This window comes from Gopherus evgoodei, chromosome 9 (assembly GCF_007399415.2).
Source record: "Gopherus evgoodei ecotype Sinaloan lineage chromosome 9, rGopEvg1_v1.p, whole genome shotgun sequence".
NCBI classification, from domain to species: domain Eukaryota; kingdom Metazoa; phylum Chordata; order Testudines; family Testudinidae; genus Gopherus; species Gopherus evgoodei.
In genome coordinates, this window is record NC_044330.1 from 86,724,199 (window position 1) to 86,749,980 (window position 25,782).

The 25,782-nt window shown below is 41.9% G+C and overlaps 2 protein-coding genes across 3 annotated transcripts in view; both read left to right on the forward strand.

Moving 5' to 3' along the window:
• MTMR8 (myotubularin related protein 8) overlaps positions 1-10,626 on the forward strand; it is a 164,475-nt gene extending 153,849 nt beyond the window's left edge. The window contains exon 4 of the mRNA XM_030576357.1: positions 9,232-10,626. The gene's annotated coding sequence lies outside the window, so the exon portion shown is untranslated. The remainder of the gene's footprint in view (positions 1-9,231) is intronic.
• A 10,346-nt stretch (positions 10,627-20,972) lies between these two features.
• ARHGEF9 (Cdc42 guanine nucleotide exchange factor 9) overlaps positions 20,973-25,782 on the forward strand; it is a 326,751-nt gene continuing 321,941 nt past the window's right edge. For both annotated transcript variants that reach the window (XM_030576347.1, XM_030576348.1), the window contains exon 1: positions 20,973-21,293. The gene's annotated coding sequence lies outside the window, so the exon portion shown is untranslated. The remainder of the gene's footprint in view (positions 21,294-25,782) is intronic.

The window sequence follows — 25,782 nt, forward strand, 5'->3', positions numbered from 1 at the left end:
GCACTGTTGGGTACGGTACACACAAAGGCTTTTCAATCAAATAAAAATAGACTCTATCCAGTAAGTGTGCGTATCTACGGTTATATAAATGTGTGTCTATATATATAAAATATATCGCATCTGCATGTGTCTGTGTGTGTGTGTAAATAAGAACAAATGAAATATTTCTTCTTTGCTAGCCTGAGGCGCTACTGCCGGACTGGAATCCCCACGCCTCTCAGCTGAGCCTCATGTTAGTTGTGTATGGAGCTCTCTCCCAAACAACCTTAATGCCCTGCCCTTTTTACTGTCGTCAATTATTCTGCCTCCAAATGGTGATTCATGAAATGGAGGCTTCAGAGAGTGTTATTCATGCTGTGTAAATTGTGCATATGAGTCACAAAAGCATTGCATAATTTATAATTTGGCCCAATTACCAGTCTTACTTTTAGAGAATCCCTGGATTCATGATATTGCAGGCCAGGTCGGAGGTGCTTTAGCAGAGTTTTGGGTGGGGCAAAGGAGAGCTAGGTTGGCATTAACACAAGTGAAGCCTGAGGTTCATTGGCAGAGCCATATGGGGTGCTGCAGGTCAGGATCCATTGCAGTGCATTGGCTAGGTTGTGTGGGGACCCAGAACTGAAATAATGCCAGGGACTATATAGAGAGGATAAGTTGCATTGGCTGAGCCCTGAGTTTGGATAGCCTGCACTAAGCCGGGCTGAAGCCAATATGAGTCTCCATCACTTGGAATAGCACAACATTTATTCACACAGAACACAAGTATCATTCTGAGACGTGGGCAGTCTGTATAATTTTGTAATGGACTACTCTTCTCTTCTCCATTACCAAGGGAGGTAGTGGAATCCATGTCACTGGATATTGTTCAAGAACAGCGTCTACAAACGCCTGCCAGGGATAGTCGAGATATACTTGGTCCTGGCTGAGTGCAGGGGGATGGCTTAGATGACCTCTACATTTCTGTGATTCTCAAATTAGCTGGGTTGCAGATGGGCGTGGTTTGAGAGAGAGGCTGGAGGAACAGGACTGAAAGAGAGTGTTCTTTCTGTGGGTGATGTTGCCTGGCACCAACTCCAGCGGAGAAAGGTGCTGCTGTGTTAGGGCTCTGGCTGCACTGAGAGTCTGTTCAGCTTTTAGACACTGTGATTTTGTCTCATTCCTTCAGAAAGCTTTGATGTCACAATATGTTTCCTTAGGGGTCAAACATCACAATCTCTTTGGAAAACTCAGAATTAACATTTGACCAGCCAAAAAGTGTATCCAGAAATGTCTGCTCAAGAACGAGAAATTGCACCTTCAACAAGAGCCAGCATGTGACATATTGGCCAGCCTTGCTATCTCTTTTGTACTTACGTCACTGGAAGACCAGGAGGGTGTCCGAAGAAGCCATTTCTTGATCCCTGTCAAGTGGATATATATAGGGAGATACCACAGCTGGCTTTCTGGTTTTCAGAACAGCCCTCAGTCTAGCTGGGGAGACTGAACAACCAGTTTTCTGTGGTTCTGTAGCTCCTGTGCACACAAGCTCAGATCTGAACCCCTCGTGTCAGTTAAGTGTCCCTAATAGCAATCTTGAGCCCTCTCCTGAACCATCTGGTACTGGCCAGTGTTGGAGATAGGATGTCACATTCCAGAGTTCAGGTCTGCTCTGGTAATTCATCTGCTCTCTGTGTAATCTACTTTAGAACTTGAGTGGACATATGTCTTTGTGAGGATTCTGGAGGAACCCCTTCAGCAAGATTTTCTAGTCATTGAGTTCTACTTAAGTGAGGCAATAAGAAACACAATTTCAGGCTTAGCCAGCATGATGCATGTTGCATAAACCGAAGATGGGCTGAGGCATGGATGAGTTTTGATAACTCCAGGACTTGAGGTAGATGGATGGGATGTTTCCAAATGTTCAGGTGCATGGAGTCAGAGATTTAGTTTTGGGACCATCTCTCATTTAAAGCAGGTACCAATGAGATCCAAGAGCTGGAAGCTGAAGCTAAGACACTCACACTAGAAGTATGACACAAATTTGTAAGTCACGTTAATTAGCCATTGGAACAACTTAGCAAAGACATGGTGACTTTCCATCACTTGCAGTCTTTAAATCAAACTGGGTGTCTTTCTACAATCAATGCTGTAGCCCAGCCAGAAGTTATGGGCTTAAACAGTTGTCAGTAGGTGAAATTGTGACTTGAGTTATGCAGGGGGCAGATTGGATAGCCCTATGGTCCCTTTTGGCCTTAAGAATCTACTTTTTACAAGACTGTTCATGTACCAGGACAATTAATCCTTTTACTCGCGCTCTCTCCCCTGGGTCAAAGCACAAATGGTGTCCAGTCTGTTCAGAAGAAAGAGATCATTGGTGTCAGGACTTTTGGGGAGGATAAGGGGAGGTATCTGCTAGGATCCCCAAATTTTCCCCTTTACCTCTCTCTCCTGTAAGGCATCATGTTGGTTTGACTCGCTCCTTTGGCTGAGGAAGCTTAAACTTTGCTCCAGAGCCTATCAGCATCAATACTGTCCAAAAGGGACATGTTTCACTCTCCCAGAGAGCAGGTTGTACTGTCTGTAGTGTTCCCAAGCTCTGGTATGGTGGTAGTACCAGGGATCCCCTACACTCTGCTGCTGCTGCTAGACCTTTGGGTTGTCCGTTCCCTGGGGGAGCTCTCATTCCGCATGTGATGCAGTCTGGAAAATTCTCCTTAGGGTCATTTCACATTACAGTGTTGGAAATTATAATATTATGAGTGTGCGTGTTTGTACTGGTAGCTGGGCTGCTTAAACTAGGTCAATGGCTGAGCACACGCCGAAGGAGGTATGACAAAAGGGCGGGTGGGGCAAGTTTCTAATGCTAAAGGAAAAACCCAGAATCCTCTCTCCTCTCCAGCTGTTGCTCGCTCAGACTCGTCACCTGCTGATCTCCATGCTAATTCAAAGCAGGAATGAGCACCATAGGCGCAGAGACGCTTCCTGGCATGTTGGAGATGCCTGGTGGTGGGTATGACTTTGGGAAGGGAAGAGTACTCCCGAGTGTTGCACCTTTGTTTCAGGGAGGTTGCCAAGAAACTATCCAAGCGGCTCAGCCTCTGGCAGATGACCTGCCTGAACTGGGAAAGGAGGAAAAGGAGAAGATGCAAAGAAGTGTCGGTAGTCAAATGGTGCCTCAATCCTTTTATTGCTGTCACATGTTGTCTTAGCAGCATTTCTCTCTTCCTTTAGGCCTGTGGCTTTTGGCTACCTCCCTGTACTCTCCCGTGAGTCTTATGCAATAGATCAAAGCATATCGATCTCAGAGACACTGCCTGGGTGAGCACCAGTCAAACAACACCAAAAACCTCCCTACTTAAGATTTAAGGCATGCTAGGCATATCTTTGTTCCTCCTTATTTGCTGCTTGTTTAAAGTGCCATTGTCAAGTTGAAAGAAATCATATACTTACAGAAATGCAAACGGCCTTGCCACAGAGCAGGGATGATTTCAAATGCATTTTCAAAAATCTAATTGACTCTTCTGTGTATTTCCTCTTTGCCTTTCCTCAAATTGGACAGTAAAATTAGATTCCTCTATTTCATTTCTGTTTATAGGCACTTTCCTGTCTGCTGCTGGTGCGCTAACATTGTGCTGTGTTTGGGTTGCAAATACAGCAGAGGAAGGTTTAATAAAAGTTTATAAAATAAATACATGGATGGAAACATTTCTAGTTTGATCTTGAAAATTTGGTTTCCAGTCTCTATTCCATGAATGAGCAGACACTCTTCAGCTATGTGCAATTCCCAGACCCTGACTCGATGGCATTTTATATAAGTCATTCACATTTATTTCAGCGTCAATATTATCTGCCCAGGTTTTTTTTGTATTATGAAAGAAGCAAGCACCCCTATTGTTAGCTGAATGATTCCGCTGGAGGAACAGCTAACCAATCAGGAGTCTCCTTGGGTTTTTGAGAGGTGCATGGAGTTAGGACATGGGGGACCTCTGGATGCTGAAGGGCTGCTGAATGCTGATCAAGAGCTAATGACTGATATGCTCTCAGAAAAACATGTCAAAGAGAACCCAGAGCATGGGTTTACTCCAATCACTGTGTTCAGCATGCTGTTAACAGCTAGATACACAGCAGTTCAGCGGGGTTAAGTTGCCCAAGCAAGGTAATGAAGTTACTACAAGGGAATGTTTCCTTGTTCTTCCACTCTGCACTTCCAGGGCCTGATTTTCTCTCCTACCTCTCGTCCCAGAGACATGAATCCTCAGGGGCTAGCCAAGGGCTCTGGAAGTGCATAGTGGGGGCAAGTGTCCTGTTGAAACTGGAGGGGTGGAGGTGAAGAAGAGGGATTTTTAGTTCTGGGTGATGGAAACTGAGGAGAGAGAGAGAGAGAGTGTGTGTGTGTGTGTGTGTGTGTGTGTGTGTGTGTGTGTGTGTGTGTGTGTGTGTGTGAGAGAGAGAGAGAGAGAGAGAGAGAGAGAGAGAGAGAGAGAGGGAGGAGCATGGGGGTTTCCTTATTGCAGGTGGAGAAGGAGAACTTTTATTTGGGGGCTGAGGGAAGAGACAATACGGTTCCTTACTGTGTGAGAGAGCTCCTTAGTGGTGACGGGGTGAGGCAAGTTCTTAGATAGGAGAGAATGAGGAAGGGGGTTCCTGAGGCAGGGGGTTGGGGAAGGGAGGTGGAGTCCACAGTGTGGGTGTGGGGAAGATGGAGGGAGGTTCTTTAATGGCCTGGAGAAGGGCTGGGTCCCTAGTGGGGTGGAGAACCTGTGCTAAAGCACAACGAAAGGCAGACTGCACAATATCTTTACCTTCCCTGGGGGGAAGGGCTGATGCTTTCCCTACAAGGTGTGTGTTCAATGCATTTATTTCTGAGAGATTTTTCCAGTTTTAATTTCCTACTTGCAGGCTGTAAAACCACTCACACCCAAAGTGAATGAACGAGTGAGCGTGGGACGGTTCTCACACTGGGACTGCAAAGAGCATTCTGCTGAGTCAGAGACCCAAGTGGCGACTGGGCAAGTTTTCCATGCTCCAGGGTGTTCTTTTAGCACGTTGATTCCTGCAGTCATATTTTGGTTAAAATGACTTAGTCTCTCACTCTTTGTGCTTCATGGCACAAATTGATCAGCAGGTGGAATCAGGAATATAGGGCTCCCTCCCCCCACATCTTACCACTCACCATTGCCAATCTGGCAAGGTGCATAATGGGCGAGGTTTGTCTCCTTCTGAAGCTTATGTATTAGCTACTACCAGTCAGAGGAAGGACATTGGCCTAGATGAACTAATGGTCCCATTCTCCATACCGCAACCCCACATATAATTTAACAGCTCTCTTTAAGCAGAGTGTGTGGGGAATGTATTCATTCAGTAGGCTTCTTTCTTTAACAGAGATGTTTATGCTCTGCTCCCTTGGTAAGATGGTTCTTATGGAACATTTTAAGCCGATGGGTTGAGACATACATTAAAATGGCATGTGATCTTGAGTGTAAGCAGATTGTCCTGTGACTTAATATTCACAAGCATGACAGGCTTGGTTTTGCGTCAGAGGAAAACCTCCTTACGACGTTTCTCTGCGGTTGTGAATGTACTTTACCTCCAGATGGGATCAGACGAAGGATCTTCTTGTCTTTAGCCCTCAGCTGGGGGGGTGAGTTGAGGGTTGTGCTCCATTTATTATCAAAGGGAGAGCTAAAATCTGTTTGAATGGTTAGAATCCTACTCCCTGCCTGCACTCAGGGCTTTCGCCCCCATCCCAGCTCTCTCTTGATGTGAAACAGGGCCCTTTGGACTCAGAACCCTCTCTCTGAACTCCCCTGAGCACCCCAAAGGTCCTACCTCATCCCATCTCCTCATTGACCTCACACTGTCCCCATAAATGTCTCAAACTGTCTACCTCCCTCACCTCACACAAGTAGTCGATTTCAGATCCATTCCGGGTCCACTCAGGACTCAATTCAGTGAAGTGTTTAAAGCACGTGCTTAATTTCAAGCACACATGTAACCTCTTGACTCTAATGTTTAAAATTAGGGACATGTTTAAGTGCCTTGCTGAATCAGGGACTGCAATTCCTCCTCGGTGTGCCCCCAGCTGGCTACTTCATCCTATCAGTCCTTCTGACTGACCCTAAGGAAATCTCCCTTCCAGTGATGCCTCCCAGGGAAGGACTTCAGGTTTGTTCTCTTCTTGTGCACTGGCCAGCTATAGTATCAGATTTTATACACTAACTCCCTAAGTTCAGAAGCTGTCCCAGAATACATTGCCCTTGCCATGACTCTGGGAAAGTCCCAGAGCTTGTGTTACCTGAAGATGACAACTGGCCCAGAGTGGATGTTCAAGCATCTTAAAACAGCCTGGGGGACCTGCAGTATGTCAGGAGTTTATCTGGCACTAGGGAGGAGGGAGGAGGTAGTTTCAGGTTCATTCTCAGATTTGGGCATTGCAGTTGCAGGATGGTTTGCCCATCCTATTGGGAAAAAGACAAAATACGAGGCACACATGTGTAAGGCACAGTGCTGGATTAAGGTATAAGATTACTAAACTACATCTTAGGGCCTCACAATATGAGGGGTCTCTAAAAAAGAAAAAAATGACTCAAATTCAAATTTTATCAAAATCGGTTGATAAATAAAGGAGATGTGGGAGAAAGAAGATTCTCTCTAAATATAGACATTTGTTCAAATATGGCAAAAATATATGCATCTGGCTACACAATATCCTTACCCTACCCTTCACTAATTGTTCATTATTGACAGGTGGGAGGCCAGGGCTGAGGAAAAAATGATAATTGCACTTGTAAATTAGTAGTTCTATGAGTAAGTCTATCAGTCTCCTAAGGCAGAGTTTTGTTGGCCAGTTGCTACTGATAAAATTCTGACGATGCCTTCATAACTTTTTAAAATAAATAAATAAATAATCTCACTGCTGATAAAATCAGGAAAAATGTGAGGTCGGAGATGGCAGTGTCATGAAGCAATCCTGCCAAGCTCATACTGATATGTTAGCGTGTTCTTTCTTTTGATCTGTACATATATACAATTATGTGTTTTAGTGCCCACATTGCTTTCTGCTTCATGCTCTGTCCATGCTTCACATGATCGAGTTTGCAGGTGATCGTCTTATGACTTGGATCGAGTGGATTTTAAGGAGGATAAATTTGTATTAGCTTCCCTCCATCAGTTTCAGGAACCTTCACAATAAATATTAGAGAGGCTGATGAAAGGATAAATAGAGGCTTTTGAGAAAGGTAAAGGAAGATATATATATCAAAATATTCTGAGTACTTGGTAAGCAAAATTATTTCAAATTATGTGCATATATGATTTATAAGCTATTAAAGCCTATAATATTCATATATTTGCTTGAATATAAGCTAGTTTTCTCACTTTCTCAATGCCCGTCTAGAGATTACCAGTCTTTTTTCTGGTAAATTCTTTCGTTCTCTTTTGCACATATAACTTTTTGTCACTCTGTGTGTCGCGAGGTGTTTACTTGAGATTAATTAGTGGTGCTCAGAGAGAGAGAGGCTAGAGCAGCAAACGCGAAGAGAGATGTTTGCCTAGAAAAAAAGACTGGGATTTTCTGCTCGGTGGGTTTGGCGCATGAAGATAATAGGTAGTATGGCTATGTAAAAATTCTTATATAGACTTATAAATCACATATCATATGCATAATACATTGTATTTTTATAGTATGGCAAAAGAAAAATCCCAATAATTCATTGTTTCATAGCAAAAATTAAATCAGAATAAACATTGTAATATATTTTATATATAGTCCAGATAAATTTTGTATTTCCCTAACAAAATAATCAAACATTTTTTCTTTTATTCATATGAAAAGAAGGATAATTTTCCTTACCTCTCATGGTGTAAAAATATTATGTATCTTCTCTTCTTTCCTGTGAGAACATAGACAAAATAGCACTAACTTTCACAGAAATGTCCTGGTAAAATAACAGTTTTTGGCATACATATACATATAAATATTATTTGTTGATGTATAGATAGACAAATCTACATATTTATAATATTAAAGTTTTTACTGGTTTCAATAAAACTTTCTGCCATTAATTTAGTACCAATACTAGATAATTCAGTATAACCTTCTATAAAAACAAAATAAATCATTGTATTGGAAAAATATAACCCTCATACAATTTTCTGACGATTTGCTTATTAGCTGGGTGTAATTCATATCAATATAACTAATAATTGAGCTTTAAATTTGTGGATTATCCGCATCCTATATCCTCTATTGCCTCTTGTATCCTCTAAGAGTCTCATTCCTTATACAGACAAGGAATTCAACAATTTAGATGCCCCAACAGAGAAGAAACATTTCCTGAGGACTCTTCTAGTAAAATGTATTTTTACTGTAATTTTTTATTTTGTATTTTATGGTGTATTGTTTACTTCTACTTTACTTACATATACAATTAGTTCAAAGAATTGTCTAAAATTTCTTGTCATGATGTTATCATTACAGAGAGGGCTGCTGAAAATGAAGATTATTATACTATTTTTACAACTTTGCCTTTGTATATATGCAAAATATAAAGGTTTGTGTTTATATATTCAATGTCCTTTCTGTGAAAATAATAAATTCATTTTTTATGGTATGAGGCCTCTTACACTTGACATAGCTTAGGGCCTCAGAATGTCATAATCCAGCCCTGAAAAGGCACCTAAATCCACCCTGCCCACGGCAATGTTTTTAGGGATGAGGTGAATAAACTATGTATAGATAGCAAGTGGGCAGTTTAACAGGCTGTAAGAGAGGCAGCATGGTCCAGTGGAGAGTGCACTGGACTGGGCGTCAGGAGCGCTGGGTTCTAGTTTGAGAGCTGCCTCACACTCACAGTGTGACCTGGGGCAGGTTCACAGCTTTTCAAGGCCCCAAGGGGCCATTATGTTCAATTCAGGACCAAAATTTTCAAATTTCAAAATCATTGATTTTGGGGTGTCTCAGTTTATTGGGTGTAAAACTTGAGGCCTCTCGGGCTTGCCTTTAGCTGGAATAATGGGTGCCCAGCACCTCTGAAAATAAGGCTCTGGGCATCTCTGGCTGGGCACCCAAAAACCTGGGGACCCAAATTAGTGGCTATTTCTGAAAATTCAGGTCTAAGCCTTCCTGTGGCTCATTATTGTTTGACTTTAAAACAGGGCTAATAAATCTGAGCAACCTTTGTGAAGCACTTTGAGATGAAGCCATGAAAAGTGTTATATAAATGTTAAGTCCTCTTCTTTGTTTCCCTGCAGGTGTGTTTCTTACCGAGGCAGGATCCATTCCTGCTTATGCCTATGTGTTCTGAGGCTGCCCTCTCTGTGAGTCGTAGATGGACCTAAGTCTGCTTTTTTAAGAGAGGAAGAGTGTGACACGCCAGGATGCAGGCGGGAGCAGGGAACACAGAGAGGCTTATGCAGTTGAAACAGAGGAAACTGCTTTCTTAGTGATTCCCTGCAAGCGACACGGAATATTCAAGACCACTGCCAGGTGCAGTGAGTACCGCAGGATTAATACTTGCAATGAATTTATAGGCGGTGACAAATCTGCAACATGCAGAAAGTCTTGTGGAGGTTAATCAGCGCTGGTGACATGCACTGTGGTCAACTTCTGCCTTAAGAGTTTGGTCCATTTCCCCCTTCCCCCAAGTTTCTCCATTCTCAGTCAATCTGACTTCCTTTAGTTTGGCATGGGTTATGCAGACCCTCCCCTTGGGAGGCAGGGGCCTGCTATTATGATGCTTTTGATGTTGTTACTTGTTCCAAGAACCTTGGGCTACATTTTTCTCAACATAAAACTATATTCAGGAGTAACCAAAGCCAAGGGCAAGAACAGAAGGCACCTGTGAACAAACAGAAAATTCACTTGGCCTGTTGAACAAGGGGCAAAAAATACACACAAGCAGAAATGGCCATTCATTGCTGCAGTAACAAGGACGTTAATTATTGTGATTCAGTGAGTTACTCCACAACAGGGTGCTTCTCCACCACATCCCCCCACCGCCTCCATCTCTTCATAAACCAATGGACTCTAGGGAATTGACTGTGCAGCTGGAGCCTGAATGAAAATAAGAGATACCGCTGTCCCAGCTAACTCCGTGGTGGTGGTGGTATTCACTTTGCCTGCAGCAGAAGGGCAGCTAGCGTAGATGATTAACAGCAAAACATTGTGCGGCAATAAATCCCAAGTGCATGTTTTAATCAAAATCGATGGGTATGGCTCCTAGGCAACAGGTGATTTCCTGCATGAACAGGACCCTGATTCAGCAAGAGAGTGGATGTGCCTGACATTAAACATGTGAGTAGTCCCTTATTCCTTCACCCATGTACTTAGTCAGGCATGTGCCTAAATACCTGGCTGAATTGGGGTCCTGGCGTGGTTTGAGCTGAAACCACAAGCTGGGACCACATGAGTTTGACTCCTGTCTCTGACGTCTTTGATTCTGTTATGCCTCATAGTCCTGGTGTGACTGGATTTCTGATCACAGCTGGGCCCAGGAGGTGAAAAAGGAGCACAGAACAGAACAACAATGGGGGGGGAACGTTAAACAAAAATTTTTCCAAACCCCTCCAAAGGTTCACCGTTTGGGTTTGCATTCCAGGTGTAGGTTGTTTGATGTTTTTCCATACAAAAAGGCAACCACATATTTTCAGCTTGATTGAAGTGACTTTGGATTAAAGAAATGATAAAATAATAGAAATATAGGGTTAGCATGGATCTTAAGAGGGCCACCTAGTCCAGTCTCCTGCACGAAGGCAGGGTCAAGTAAACCTAGATCATCCCTGACAGGTGTTTGCCTAACTTGTTCTTAAAAACCTCCTATGATGGTGATTCTACAACATCCCTTAGTAACTTAGTCCAGTGCCTAACTATTCTTATAGTAGATATTTTTTCCTAATATCTGCCCTAAATCTGCCTTGCAGCAGGTTAAGCCCATTACTTCTTGTCCTACCTTCAATGACATGGAAAACAATCGATCATCGTCCTCTTTATAGCAGCTCTTAAGAAATTTGAAGACTGTTACCGGGTCCCCCTCATTCTTCTTTTCTCAAGACTAAACATGGCCCAGTTTTTTTAACCTTTCCCCATAACTCAGGTTTTCTAAGTCCTTTATCATTTAGGTTGCTGTCTTCTGGACTCTCTCCAATTTCTTCCTTGAAGGGTTGGCCACCTAGAATTGGATACTACATACTCCAGCTGAGGCTGAGTGGAATGGGATGATTATTTCCTGTGTCATACAACTTACATACAACTTTCCTGTTAGTACACTTCAGAATGTACTAACTGCATGACATGTTGATTCATGTTCAATTTGTGATCCATTGTAACCCCGAGATCCTTTTCAGCAGCACTATCATCTAGCCAGATATCCCCCATTGTGTAGTTGTGCATTTGATTTTCCTTCCTAAGTGAAATACTTTGCTCTTGTCTGTATTGAGTTTCATCTTGTTGATTTCAGACCAATTCTCTAATTTTTCAAGGTTGTTTTGAGTTGTAATCCTGTCCTCCAAAGTGCTAGCAACTTCTCCCAGCTTGGTGTCATCTGCAAATCTTATAAGCACACTCTTCACTCCATTATCCAAATCATTAATGGAAATATGGATAGTACCAGACCCTGGACAAACCCCTGCTGAGCCACACTTGATACGTCCTTGCAGTTTGACAGCAACCATTGAGAATTACTCTTAGAATACAGTATTTCAAGCAGTTGGGTACCCACCTTATAGACATTTCATCTAGACCGTATTTCCCTAGTTTGTTTATGAGACTGTCATGTAGGACTGTGTCACAAGCCTCACTAAAATCAAGGTAAATCGCATCTATTGAGTCCTGCCCCTATCCGTAGGCAATATCCTGTAAAAGAAGGAAATTAAATTCATTTGGCATGATTTGTTATTGACCAGTCCATGTTGGCTATTACTTATCACCCTATTATCCTCTAGGTGTTTACAAGCTGATTGTTCAATAATTTGTTTCAGTATCCTTCCAGGTATCAATGTTAGTCTTTAATTCCCCTGGTCTTTGTTTCCCTTTTAAGATAGATGCTATGTTTGCATTTCTCCAGTCATCTGGCACTTTGCCCATCCTCCAGGAGTTCCTGCAGGTAATCTATAATGGTTCCTAGATTGCTAGTTTCTTAAATAGCCTACGATGAATTCCATCAGGCCCTGCCAATATGAATATATCTACCTTATCTAATTATTCTTTAACCTGTTCTTTCCCTATTCCTGGCTTGTGTTTCTTCCCCCTTGTTGTTAATAGTAATTGTGTAATCTTTTGTGAAGATTGAAACAAATAGCCATTAAACACCTCAGTCTTCTTGTTGTCATTCATTATTAGCGTTCCTTCCCCACCACAGAAGTTGACCTACACTTGCCTACATCATTCTCTTGCTCCTAATGTATTATAGATCCTCTTCTTATTGCCTCTTATGTCCCTTGAATGGATGAAAGCAGTATCTTTCAAGGGGAGCACATGTGTATGTCTCCTTTGCACAGGCTACAGCTACTCTGAGAAGAAAATGGATACTGTCTGCCATACAGAGATACATTTTTGAAATGAGTAGATATATAGAATCCAGAAGACAAACTTGATATTCCATAGATATATGCATTACAGTTTGTGGGTGTGTAGTGGGGAAAGGAGGGGGGAGGGGAGAAGGTTGAAGGTGAATGATTAAACTATTTATTATGATTTGTGTTGTGGTAGCACTTAGAAGCCCCAGCAATGGATTAAGACTCTGTTATGCGAGGTGCTGTGCAAACAAAGAACAAAAAGACAATCCAGTGTAATATTTAAATTACATGCACAACTCTAATAGAAAGTCAATGGGGCTTGAGGGCCTAACTCATTTGAAAATATTTGTACTAAAAGTAATAAAATGATGGACGAGGTCAATGAAATAGATGCTCTGTTGGAGCAATGCTCACTGAAAAAAGGATCATGTAAATACAATGCACGCTGGAGACCACTAGGGGAAGCATAAGGAAGGAGTCAGGAGGAGAGGACAATAACAAGATGGTAAAGCTGTTACACTGACTTAAATAAAGAATCCAATTTGAGGCTCCTACATGCTTGTTAACTCGGTGAAAATGCAACACATGAAGAGACTCTGGGACCAGGATCGGGTTCACATTTTTGGTGTTCTGGATAGGGGGAAAAAAAAAGCACATTTATTTTATGAGATTTAGAAATGGCCTCAAATTGAGACCCTAGACCTGAAGCTTCTTTAGCACTGAGGAAGTTTGATTCCTCATCTGACTTGGGCCCCTCTCTGTACCCTGTACAAATATAAAGACAAAGAGCTTTCCTTGGCTAGGAATAGCAGCTTTGCATTGCTGTTGGTCAGTCCTCCCTATAGACACTGTACCGATAAACAGGAAGTAGTAAGGCTGATTTAATTGAGGAAGCACAGACACTTTGATGCCTGAGCCACACCAGAAGGCTTGTTTGGGTTTCCAAGTGCTGTTAACTCCCCTCTCTTTCGTTCTTTTATTTCCTTTGTTTTTTCTGACTTCAGGGATATCAAAGGAGTTGTGTTTAGACAGCCAGAAGGGTGCAGCACAATTTTTAAGAGGCATATTTGCCCTGGAAAGAGCTGAGAAATAAAGAACAAATGTGGTAAGGGAAAGAGTGGGAAGAAAAATCAACCCCAAGTTGTTAAACAACCACCTGCAGAATAGGACATGGAAGGAGGGACTCTGCACAGTATGAGAGCTATGGTCTAGACTAAACTAGAAAAAATGGTGGTATTTTAGACTGTGTTAATGCACACATTTTAACTAACCTATTTTAAATGGCTCTTTGCATGTAGTGTAAACAGGGCAGGCTTGTGTTAGCTGGTCATGGTCAGCCCTAGCTCCACCCTCAAGCCCCAAGGGCAGCTGCAAGATTTGGGAGGATTTCAAAGCATGATGGGGTTAAGGGAGCTCTAGGAAATTCACTTGCAGTATTTTGGAACCATTAAACTTCACCTAAACTCTCCACAGAGCTGTTGGGAACTGCCAATTTTTCAAGGATTTGAAGCAATGCAATATATTAGCTCCAGGTTCACTTGAAAGTGGACCCGAGTTCACCCAAAATGGAGCTCAAGATCACACAGAAGGTTTGCTAACCTTTTGACAAATCTAAAATGAGATTCAGGAGGAAGCTCATCTGGTCTTGCAGTTGATTTGCCCTGTGAGGCTCATAATCCTCTGTCTGTGAGAAGAATTGCTGGGATTAATAATATGGGGACTGGCCATTAGTTTGTATTAAGTGCTCCATAGGGCACTGGAAATAAGTGTCAGGAAATTTCCACACTATAGGGCTTTAGGGTCTCTGCTGATTTTTTTTATTATTGATCTCCAAAGTTTTCTACAGATTTTCACCTCCATTAAAGCTTTAAAAAATGTTTCCATTCCTTCTGATTCTAAAGAAAACTTTTGATTATGAGTCAATGGAGTGCTGTAATCCTGAGCCTGCAAACAGCATATGGTTAAACAGCTGCCACATTCTCTCTAGAGGTGAGTGTATTTGAATGGTGGTTAAAGTGATATATAGCTTATGTATAAAGGGACTGATCCTACAACCAGCCCATGCCCACATGACTACACCTTGTAGTAGTAGTAGTTCCATTAGATTATAGACTCATGAGGCCTGATCTTGCAAGTCTTATTAACATGTAATGAGCCAATTCTTATGAGTGGGGCCTATTCATGTTAGTAAAGACTGGCTCCAAAGGAACCCAATCCTGCTTGCCTTACTCACCTGAGGAAGTAGGATTGAAAAAAGGAACATGACTTGGCCCATAGTTGTGAAGTATTTGGGATGAAAGTCACATTAGAGACTGATCCTGCAAATGCTTACTCACCTGAGCAGTCCCATTGACTCCCATGGGACCACCTGTAGGTGAGATTTATTCACCTGGTAAAGATTTGCACAAAATGTGTACAGTGATCTTGCTTAAATAGTTAACATCTACAAGCAGTTATGCCACAGTGGTATGGGAGAGACTACAGTTATTCCTGTTCTAAGGCTAGGAAAAAACTGTATGAAGTTGGATACTGCTGTGAGTTAGCTGTTGATAAAGGGACATGATCCTGTCTGTTCATGGAAAAACTCATATTGCCTTTAAGTGGAAGCAGACCAGGACCCTTATTCGTTACCAATCATTTCATATATTATAAACTGTTTCATAGGCCCAATTGTATGAAAAGGTTAGCAGCTCTCTAGATACACTCAAAGGGTTCTGTAACATTTCTGGAATACAACAGATAAGGTTTGCAAGTTGTTTCTGTTAGCTGCAATTGCAGGACCTTATCCTGTGAAATGCTGGGACTCTCAATTCCCAGTGAAGAACTAGGTTGGCTTTATCTGATGAAACTGAGAACTTGTGATCAGTGTGGGGGGAAGGTATTATATAATGAACTCTTACTTCACATAATTAATAACATGGTCTGTGTTATACAGGAGGCCAGAGTAGGGTGATCATAATGTTCCCTTCTGGTCACAATTTATAGAGCCAGATTCTCAGCTCATGTAAATTGTTGTAACTCCACTGAAGTCAGTGAAGATATGGTGATTTACCCCAGTTGAGAATCTGGCCCTATAATGAATGTGTGAATTGCTCACCAACCACAGTTTTGTTAGTCCCAAACCACTGATATTAGTCATTGCCAATGATAGAAGCACTAGGAACCTTATTATGTGAAACTGGCCTAACATGAAACTATATGTAGGTGGTTGATGGACTGTAAGAACTGATATTCTAAAAAGAAGCCTGCTGACAACTGGCAGCTTCTTACACTCTTTTCTGCTCAATACCTGATGAAGGTGTGCACACACCCAAAGTGTTGGCAACTCATGAATTTTTTTTGTGAGTCTCATGATATTTGGTGTTTTTCTTAAAGCCCCAGCTCCTGGAGTCGTTTGATTACACGAGAATGACGATTTCATTAAAAAAACCCCAAACCAAACAGTTTTAACACTTTCATTTGCAGATCAACCAGAAAACATAAGCCTAAAGACTAAAGACTTAAAAACCAGAAGGCAAACATAAAAGCCCTCAACATTATTATATTATTAGTATTATTATTTTATTATTGTCCTGTTATATCTATATACAGATTATGGCTCTAGATATAGATAGATTGAGGAAAAACTGATGTTTATGTGCCCAATTAGAAATTATTCTGTTTCCATTGTAAATTTTCAGAACAAAATTATTTGTTTATAAATTATAAGAAATGTGCCCCTGCAATGTTTGTAGTCCTGCCTTTGGCATTTGTGCTGGAGCATGAGGACGTAAAAGTGAAATTGACTAGAAACTGTTTATAATCTTAGGTCAAATCAAGGTGATGTATTTCATTTGTGAGAAACCCAAGTGTAAACAACTTAATTAGTGAAAGCAGTTAGATATTAAAATTTCTTTCAGGTTTAATAATCCAAGGTAGTATTCATAACACACATAAGGAAAATTACTTTTTAGGAATATACAGTTTTTCACCAGACTGTGTTCTTTCTTAAATGACTGTGCAGCATGTATATGAGATTGCAGAGCTAAAGATGTCTCTGGAGAAAGATGTCATCTTGCAAGAGGAGAGCAAATTCCTCTCTTTCCCTCCCAGTGAGGCATGTTGTCACAGATCATCTGCCATTCTATTGGGTCTATGCAGTGACCTTAAAGCAGTTCTTTGTAAAGAGTCAAAATCCTGTTGCTCTCAGGGTAATATCTCATTATTCAAGTAAATAAAGTACTGCCTTTAAAGACACAATGAGGAAAAATATGTTTTCTATCTCATTTTATTTACAGAGAGATATTAGGCCAAATCCCACTTACATTATTCCCCAAGTAACCTATTAGCTTTAAGAGAGGTCATGTGGCCTACCTAATAGAGCAGAGGACTTAGCCTCTGTGTTCTGTTCCCACCTCTGTCTGGGTGACTTTGGGCAAGTCACTTCAGCTGTGTGTGACTCAGTTTCCCTGCCTGTAAAATGGGTATAATGATACCTCCTTTCTTAAAGCAATTGAGATCTACTGATGAAAGAGAGAGGAATGATCATTAAATAACATTACACCTAATTCATACCAATATAACTCTAATCAGGCCCAACATATTTACTCTGCAGCACAGATTTTACTGGTGGCATCACTGGGACAGTAATGAAGACTGGTGTAGAAAGAGATTGCACCAAATCCAAAGTGGTGGTTTTGTTTTACTGAAATGAAACTGTGAAATCTTGACAGTTTTAGAATGCTCAGCAATGCGGTGGGGTTGGGGAACCTGGTTACCCCAGCAGATAATTAAGAAAAGAAATAAAATGACTTTAGATTTTCTGCTTGCACTGAATTCAATGAAAATTTTGCCATTGGCTTTAGTTGGAGCAGGACCTGGCCCTTTAGCCCCCTTGTCCTGCAAACCCTGGCTCATGTTAATAACCTTATGGATTTAACCCTTACTACATTGTATAGCACTTTTTGGTGAGGGAAGTATTGGGCCCTAAACCCTTGCATGTTTGTGCAAATGAAGGCTGAGGTCATGCAATGTTATTTTGCTGAGGGTGCAACTTTTTGCAAGGCATTAAGCCTCAGGAGCCATCTCTGTGCCTTTCCAAACACAGCAACAGAAATCAGCCAGCCATGCGTATTGTTGTTGTACTAGCATGTGGGGAGATTTGGGGAGGAATCCATGTGCCAGGAGCAGGAATCCAGCCTGCCAGGGAGAATGAAGCACAGAAGCAGCCCGAGACTGCTTTGGCAAAGGGGAGGAGGAGCACTGCCTCAGGAAGAAGTGATCTGAGGGCGTAGCTCCTGTGATCTGCAGCTGGCACCACCTGGCTGGAAGCACCAAAAGCTAATGGGAAAACACTGGTCCCTAGCCAGTTCTGTCTGAGTTAGTGCTTCCAGAATGGGTCTGTGTGATGAAAGACAAGATGATCCCTGCCGAAGTAATGGAAACATTTTAAGCAGGTGATTTCTGTAAAGTACTTTGAAGATGTTACGTGCTAAATGCTATTATTATTATTAATGGCCCTGATTAAAGAAGGTAGTTAAGAATGCGCATAAGTCCCATTGACTTCAGTGGCTGAATTGGGGGACCATAGGTAGTAACTGCTAGGCCAATTTTGTGATGAAACAGCAGGACTGAAAGCCAATGGCCAGAGCTACAGAGGAGAGGAGGCCAGGAGTAGAAGCGTTTGTTGTAAGGTAATGCAGGCAGGAGTGAAGTTTATTGAGACCTCCATGAAAGAAAGGCTCAGGACTGGGATGACAAGGAATGCCAGAGATTGGGAGTGTGATTCCCTGGCCGAGCTGTGCTGATGGTGGGATGTGTGGAAGGAGTACTCGGTTGCTCCAGATCCTGACTGAGGTGCAGTGCCAGAGCATTTGAAGCCTTAGAACTGGAACAGGAGGTTTTTTGGCGAGTCAGAGTTGAAGTGTATGTGAGGAAGTTGGTACAGCATCTGCTATGGCATGTCCCCATTGCAGTCAGTCATTCCATTCAGCCATTCATTCAAGAATGGATTTTTCCCCATAATGATATAGATAAATGAGCTGTCATCTATCCCTGACAACAAATGTCATGATTCCTGTGTGATATCACGCACCTTTCACCCCTCTAAAAGTTTGACTGCACGCACAGTTTCAAACACTCAGCTCCTTTTCTGGAACTACCTCCCACTCTCCTAGATTTTGATACGTTTCTGGGATTAGAAAGTTAAATAGCTACGCTCCCTGAGCTCTGTTATGGTCTGCCATGCTGATGAATGGTAATGGCCTCAATGTAATCAAGCCATGTTTGAATGGTGCTTAGCAGTGTAAATACTGAAGCAAGACTGGAAATTTATAAATGGATAAGCACTTGTAGCATTTATGGCTAATTTTTGGCTCAGAATCATCCTTCCTGTGCCAGGAATGGTGATGATGTAAGAGGTCAGGACAGGGCCCTAGCACTCCATGTGCAGCAAATAGCCAAATAAAACACTTGAAATTCAGTGCACCAGAAAAAAAAATAAAAAGCAGGATGGAAAATCCAAAAGACTTTATGGAGTAATTGAGGAGACACTCAGAATTTCATCAAATCACAGAATCTCAGATTATCATGAATCATGATTATCTTAATTACACTAATACATTTTATTTCTATGGCATTCACCTGCCTCTTCCTATAAAACACATTAATAATATAATTTAAAACAAATGAAACAAAAAATCAACAATGACAATCACCAATTCTTGCCTAAATAATGCTTTGTCCCCCACCCCCTTATTATTATTATTAACTTCACTTATTAAACCTTGGAGATTTTTTTTGAAATAGAAATAGTAGTTATTTCTGCGCTCTCCCATCAGATCACTTATTTATCAGGACAAATGCACTCCAACATGAGGGTAGATAAAAGCAGCATGTGAAACCACTCTTCTTTTCAATTGCACTGACAGAGACTTTCCTCATTGTGGGCAAAAAGTTTATTTTGACAAAAACACAATAATGTGTAGTCTGACAAGGGAGATAGGAGAGGTAGGATGGACAGTAAGAAATTGCGCTGAATTGAGACGTGTGCTGAGAGCTGAGTCAGAAATAGTATTCCCATATTGCGAATTTTTTTGAGATTTCAAAAACATTTTCTGGCCTGAATGAGGAAAAAAGTTTAAATCTTGAATTTTTTTGTGAATAATAATCATAATTAAAAAAAAATCTGCTCAGGTCACACAATATTTTTTGTATATTTTAATTTTGAAATTTGTCTTTCTTTTAAATATTTTTTTAGTCTAAATTTATTAACATTTCAAAATGAAAAGTCATTTTGAATCAAAAACCTGAAATGTTTCCTTGTGGAAAAGTTGAACCAGGGTATTTTGACAATTTTGAAACTTTTCAAGTTGGGAGAATCCTTGAAACCAAAACAGTTTGATGAATCAGTGAAAAATCAGAGCAGTCCCATTGATTTCATTGGACTGCTTGCATGGGTAAGTATTGTGATGTTGGGTGAGTGGATGCCATGCCACAGAAGTCAGTGGAACTGTGCCTGGGTACACCAGGTTTGAATTTAGCGATTGTACATTGTGGAATAGAATAGAATAGTTTAAATTTATTGTGCTGGGTATGAATTTGGCACCATTCACTGGATTTTTAGCTGTAATTCTTGTACTTCTGTACTTTGTGTGTGTCCAAAGCAATGGGCTGGGAGTCAGGAGACTTGAGCTCCATTGCTGGCTTGGCTGCTGATTTACTGTGGATGAAGCATTTAAATCTTCCTTGACTCAGTTTCTCATTTTACAAATGGGTCATAAAGCACTGACCAGCTTTGTAAAGTACTTTGACGTGGTTGGATGAATGATGCTCTGGAGATGCAAAGAAGAGGATGGGTCTAACAGTGGCTCATTGCAAATGAATGGTTGCTAGCCCTTTTCCCAATAGAAAAACCTTCAAAGAGAGCGAATGGATGAAGAAGTCTCAGCATTTCTTTGATTGGTTTGATCACCGGGAAATATTTTGCAGCTTTCCGAAGTCACCAAGAAGAGTCTGACCCTGAACAGGGCAGTCAATCTCCTTCAAACTTTTCCTTGCATATTGGGATCAAAACAAGAGTTAAAGAGAAACTCTTGTTGTTGTTGAGAGGCTTCCCCTTTCAGTGGCAGGAAGTTTCTTTCTTGACAGCAAGTTGCTATTTTCTCTGAGAGTTTAGTAATTAGCTAGATGACATGCCCCGTGTTACATGTAGAAGCGTGGCTACAAAAGCCTGCGTGTGGAGGAAGCAGCCTAGAGTCCTGGCTTGGCAGCTGCTGAGACACACACATACATACAACCGGCAAGACATAACTGGATCGTGACCTCTGAACATGCAGAAGGATCACTGCTGAAGTGGTTTTTTTTTTAAATATATTTTATTTTATTGTTGGGTGCGCTGTAGACTGCCCTGGTTTGTCTTCAGCAAGAACCACCTGAACTTCAGAAAAGTGTGTGTGTGTGTGTGTGTGTGTGTGTGAGAGAGAGAGAGCCATCTTTTGGGAAACGCCAACTACTGGATCTATGAGGCTGCTTCCTTGTTTTCTAGTTTAAAAAACTTTTCCTGCATTTCCCTACGTGGAGTCCAACTCCCGAAAGTGACCTTTGCGGGAGGCTGGCTGGGATCAGAGGGCAGGAAGGCTCGGGAGAAGAGGAAACCTGGAGCACCAGCAAAGAGGCTGGGAGGCAGCAATTGGAAGGAACTCGTGCGGCGGTTGTTGTGGGATGAGAAGCCGCCAGGCGCCGGCCGCGGTCCCTGTGTGTTTGACAACAACCTCTGCTGGTCCTGCCGGGGCAGCGTGCGGGGGAGCTCTGCCAGCGACAAGGTAATTCTCCCCTTTCTCTCCTTGCCTGTACACGGCCCAGCCCTGGACGTGACTCGCACAACTTCTTCTCCTTGTCCGGGTCTTGCAAATGAATGGACGCAGCCGTGCAACCGCTCCGGACGCCTTGATTTCGGCGCTTGGATAATGCAAAGGGGCGAAAACCAGGCAGCGGGTCCCCTCTCGACTTTCCTTTCCCCCTTCCCTAGCTGCAGAGGGCTCCGGATCAGACCCCTAATCCAGCCCCGGGGGACCTCCAGCGAGGTCTGGGTCACCCAGGACTGTCCTGGACTTGAAAGGAACAAGGATCTGCCCAGCCACGCTGGGGTCAGAGCCAGGTCCGTGCGGTGCTGGGCTGGCGGTGAGTTCGAAGTGTGTGAAGCGCAGTGGCTTTTTGCCTGAGCTCCAGGCAGACAGGGGAAAGGGTGAGGGTGGCGGCGGGTTATGAACCAGCTGCCTTTTGCTTTAAGCAGGACGGATTCTCTCTCCTTCTTTTCCTTTTGAAGAGATTAGGGGGTCAATAGAAATCTGTTTTCAGGGGCATGGCTAATAGACTTTGCACACATGGGAAGATGTGAAAGTGATCATATGACGCTTAAAAGGGAATTTAAACCATCAGCGGGACAGCCACACACATTCACATGAAGGGGCCCTGTGCCACAGTCCTAACTCACCCCAGCAGACTTTACTCACCTGAGTAACCCCCTAAGAAATGGGTTTGTGAAGGTTGTGGACTCAGACTCGTTCATTGTGGCTATACACAGATATGGATCAAAAATTCTGTAACATTAAAGGAACCAGCTTTGCAAATGAAATGATTTCCTTTGCACTCCAACAGATTATACATAATACATTATGCCACTCTCTTGAGCAAATACCTGCAAGAGAAAAAGGTCTTTTTAAACGTATACACTTTCTAGGCATTACAGTCAAATGTATCTTGAATTCCAGTTGTCAGAGGACCCAAACTGAGCAAAGTCCATATATGATTTGCCACAAACCATATAGCATAAAGTAATAGAAAGAAATCCTTGCACACTAATTATGGGAGAGAATAACGAGTTTAAAGAAAAAAGATACTTCCTAGACTGGGCCAGATTCTGACCTCAGTCTGAGCTTACATTTGGATAACTCTATTGACTTCAGTGAGGTGGCTGGTGTAAACAGCATTAGAATCAGGCCTTGTATTTTACTTACTGAGGGTCTAATCCAGAGCCCATTGAAGTCAAGGGGAATATTTCCATTGGCTTTCATGGGCTTTGGACTTTTTCTTGAGGTCTCAGTGCTGCAGCCCTTTCTCATGTGAGTAGTCCCAATAAAACCAACAGGAAAACTTAAACTTGCACAAGTTAGATTTACTCATGTGAGTAATGTTTACAAGATCAGACTCATAGGTTCCTGTTAGACTGTATGTTCAGATATCTGCCTTTGCTTATGCTGTAGGTTATACATTAACATTTATTAGGAATAATATTTCAAAATATAAAAATAATATAATACAATAACTAGGGGGAGTGTTTTTTTTTAAGATGATGCTTCACATTTTCTCTCTGATAATGACAGACTGATGCCCTCTTGCCTGCCCCCCCCCCCCCCCGATTTAGTTACTGCTGTTTGCAAGAAAATCAGAAAGTTGCTATTTTTAAGCAAGGTTGGTCTACCGTACGAATATTAATGCTACACAGGTCTGAAAGGCTGTGCTGATTACAGGCTATTAAAATCTGAACGCTTGATATGGTGAACTAGGTCTAAACTTGCTGTAACTGTTTAAATAAAGTATTCATGGAATGCCAGTCACTCCCTCCATGATATCTTGAGCGATTGGTTGTGGGGAAATTGAGAGAAGAGAAAAAGGGCCAATTTTATCTCAATGAAAATATCCTAACCAGTGTCTGATTATGGGGTAGTCTGACTGGAGACTCTCTGAGGGCCTGATTCTGCAGTCCCTGCTCACACCAGGAATCTGGTTTGAAATCTGTGGGAATGCTTGTAAGAGCAGGATTTGGCCTGTAATCAGACAACTGACTAGATTAAGGCCAGAATGCAGCCTTTCTGCTGTCCTCAGCCTGTCTCCTTATTGCAGGAGGATGTGCTAAAAATCTACATATTGTTCAACTCAATATGTGAATTTAGACCTAATGTCAGGAAAATGTACTCTCGAGTGAGATCTGTGCATCTTTGAAATAGACAGATATCTTTTTAGTTAAGGCCATGGAGAATATACTGTGAGGAGCAATTCTGGTAGAGCAATTAATTATCTGAGCAGAGAAGTCTCTTGACCACACTTCTGTGGTTATATCATGGCCTAAGACAATGGCTCAAATCCTTGTGTCTTCATTGACAGAGGTGGAATGTCATGCGTGTAACCGAGGGCAGAATCAGGCCCCCGGCTTCTATGTTTGTTGAGGTTGTTGCATTCCAAAGCCTAGCTTTGTTACTTATTGCTAGCTGGGCTGAGGATGGCAGCTCTGTTGATTAGCAAGTTTGCATGCAGTGCATCCCCTGGTGGGTGAATAGATTTTAAGAAATGTTGTCCTAGCTCATTTCTTTTGGTTATTTTGCTCATGTGCCAGGCATGGTTTATTGGAAGAAAGACCTTGGTTGAAGTCCTACAGCAAGAGCACCAGTCTGCTGTAATTGTAGCACGCACATTGAATGAAGGGGTTGTTGATGGTTCTCATTCAGGCCAACGTAACGGTGGAATTCCTCCCTTTTAGAATCCAGGGAGCAGATGGGAAAAGAAGAAGCAGGTGCAGCTGTCAAAAAAAAAAAAAGAAAAAGAAAAGTGTGTGCGCGCATGCACTGGCAAAACAAAGCAGATAGAAAGACGGCATTGTCTCAAGCATGAAAATTGTGCAACGAAGCGCTGAAAAATTGAAAACACTAGGTGAAACTCCAGCCCCATTGAAGTCGCCATTGATTCCAGTGGGGCCAGCATTTCACAGACTGGCTGTGCAAACTGAAGATGAACTTGTTCAGCTGATTGCTGTGGGGTTTAACCGCCTTGGCAGCATTACATAGGCCATGTTATCCATCAAGATGGACTGGGGAATATGTAGCTAAGTGGGTGGGAGACTTAGCTATTTTTCCAGGTTCAAACCATTCTTTCAGATCTGCATGTCTCCTCTTCATAAGTTTCTTCAGCCTATATAGTGTTTTATCCTGTATGGTACAAGGCTGGTCAAAATGTTTTGAACAAACAGGTTTTGTGGTGGCAAAATGGCTCTTTATTCAAATTGAAAACGTTCACCAAAGATTGTCCATTTTGAAATCTTTTCCAACCTTTTTTGATATGTTTTTTTACAATTTTTCATGTAGTGATTTCCCCCCTCCTTTCCTATTTCCCATTTATTTTGTTCCTTTTTTCCTCTTTCCACAGTTATTTTCAAAAACAATTACAAAAGAAACAAAAACAAAAAAATGAAAAATAGAAAGAGGAAAAGAAAAGAAGGAAAAATGAAAATCAATAAATGAAAAAAAAATCCAAAAATAACAAAACTGAGTGCGCTTTGAAATAAAAACAAACTGTATTTTTTTGCATATTTTTTTGCAATCAGAGTGTCTGAGCGCTGAGTGTCCTCAAACTCCTGTTGATTTCAATGGGATTGGGGAGCTCAGCACCTCGTAAAACTGGATCCATTGTTTTTTGATCAGTCCACTCTTTCCTAGAGCCCAAGTTCTCCCATTTAACTGTTTAATAATTACTTATTCCAAGAGTCTCTTTAAAGTTCCAGTGCCATTGAGAAATTGGTAGCATGCATTCTTTGTTTTTTCTTAATGGAAAGTGTGCACGTGAGGTGGATAATTGCATTTTAATTTTCTTTACCTTGGCATAGGGTGAATGCAGAACATGACCTTGACATTGAACTCGGTTAATACTGCTCCTGGTCAGCCAGCTGCATGGTTGTTATTGCCCCGTGGGAACTAACTGTGCTGCTTCCACAGTGACCTCCCCCACTCACCAGATCCCTGCCAACTCAAGCTGCGAGTGACCCAGTCTGGGATTTGAACTCCTGTTTCCAACATGGTGGCACACGGCCAGCTGTGTTTCAGTTTTTAAATGCTGTAGACTTTTAGTTTTGCTCTTGAGGGTTTGGCTTATTTGTCAGGACTTTGGAGGTTAAAGATGGGTCCAGCAGATGTCTGGATCTGTGGGCATAGTAGGGGTGTAGGCATTTTTGACCCTCCTTTTAAAAACCTGGCCCTTGAATTCTTGTTGCTGAATTATAGTCGGAAGAACAGAGGTTTATTTTTCTGCTTGTCGCTGACATTTTGGACACAATTTTGTTAGAGAAGACCTTTAATTTTCTTTTAATTGACAGATTCACTGCAGATTTGCTCCTTTTTTATGACCCATAAACTCCAGTTATTAATGCCATAGGGTGACATTTTTTACAACATTGCAAAGCATGTCCGTGGCACGTGAAACAACTTTGTTGGTCTCAGCTTGATCATTAATGGGCATTGATCCATGTCTGAAACCCACCATGCT